Source organism: Echinops telfairi, unplaced genomic scaffold, assembly GCF_000313985.2.
Source record: "Echinops telfairi isolate 266 unplaced genomic scaffold, ASM31398v2 ScPeMD7_7457;HRSCAF=8495, whole genome shotgun sequence".
NCBI classification, from domain to species: domain Eukaryota; kingdom Metazoa; phylum Chordata; class Mammalia; order Afrosoricida; family Tenrecidae; genus Echinops; species Echinops telfairi.
Window position 1 is genome coordinate 28,899,297 of NW_022111357.1, and position 1,676 is coordinate 28,900,972.

Sequence of the window (1,676 nt, forward strand, 5' to 3'; positions counted from 1 at the left end):
GTCAGCCATCTTCCCAGGGTCTAGGAGATTCCCAGCACCGAGACCCCAGGTCCAAAAGATGCATTCCACCCTAGGCTCTTCTTTCTCAGGGCTAGGGGTTCCCGCTCATCCCATTCGAGCTTGCTGCCCTGCCTTCGCCTTTCTACTTAGTCTTCAGACTCCAAGCTCTGGCGTCTGCCCTGACTACTCACGCTCCCTCCAGATAACCAACACTGGCTCCTTCTAGTTATTCAGGCCTTGGCTGACATGCCGCCACCTCCGGAAGTCTTCCCACACAGCCTCCCCAGCTGCAGTCTCTGGGAGTCCTGTCTGTGCAGTTATTGGCCCGTGTGGCTGTAGCCTTTGTGTGTAGCATGTGAAAGCACCCGTGTCTGTGTGTTTAAAGAGAGAGATTGAGACAGAGAAGTGGTAGGGGTTCTGGACCCTGACCCTGGGCTCTGGCCTCTCCTCAGACCTGCTGGGCCCCTCAGCTCCCATGGCAGCAGTCAGCATGGTGCCAGTGGGCAGGGCATGGGCTGAGAGCCGCCAGGCTACAGGCTGAGGCGGCCTGGAGCACCAGGAGACTGGCTCGGCCACTTTTGCTACCTTGACCTGGATTTGAACCTGGGATCTGCTCTCACTTCCTGCCCCCAACTAGAGACCCTTCCGCATTCCAGGGCCTCTGGCCTCTCTTTGTGGGTTTCAGATTTCCTCCTTGGATTGTATTTCTGGCCCTCCTGGGAGAGAGAAAGAACAAAAGGAAACCGGCTGAAACTGTAGCATGAGAGACTCTGGTTAGACTTAGGTACAGCTTCTCCACGGTTGGAGGAAGTGGGTTAGGGAATCTCCGGCCTTCCGGCCCCGAGGAGCAAGAAGAACAGCATCCACAGTCATCCCCTTGGGTGGGGCCCGGGGGGTGGACAGGGTGAACTTTGGACACTACTCTCCAGCTTGGCTCAGGAGCTGCCCTGAGGGTCGGGGAGCTGGCCCAGGGAGAGGGCAGGGGTCAGCTGCTGGTCTGGTCTTCCGGATGCCAGCCTGCGTGCCTGTGGGAGGAGGCGAGGGAGGCCGATTTGAACCAGGCAGCACGGATTTGGGAGATTCTGTTGGCGCATTACTGTCTCCCACGCCGGATGTGGGAAAGCCGGCTGCTGCCCTGGAGTCAGACTGAACTGGCTCTGAGTCTTACAAGCCAGGCAGCGTTTCCCAAAGTGGATGGCAGCGCCCCCTGGGAAGCACTGGGGGGATCTGGAGGGACTGCCAAAGCAGACAGACTCACGATGGTGAGTGGATGTCTTTCACAGTGACCCACTAGGACAGGGCAGAAGGGCCCTGTGAGTTGCCAAGCCTGTAGCTGTGACCAGGAGTGGAAAGCCCCATCTTTCTCCGGAGGTGCGAGCGGCTGGTGGTTCCCCACTACTGACCTAGTGCGTGGCATCCACACTTTGTTGTGCTGGCCCTGTGGCTAGCAGTTCGAAACCACTCGCTGCTCTGTGGGGAGCAAACGAGACTTTTCCCTCCTATAAAGAGTGACAGTCTCGGCAAACTGCAGGGGCAGTTCGACCCTGTCCTGTAGGGTCACTGTGAGTCAGAATCAATTCATGGCTGGGATTTGCTTTGTGTGGTGTGTCTTTTCACACTTTATCCTGAACCGTGGGCTGTAGTACAAAGGTTTTTCATTGCCAGTGGGTTGCTGC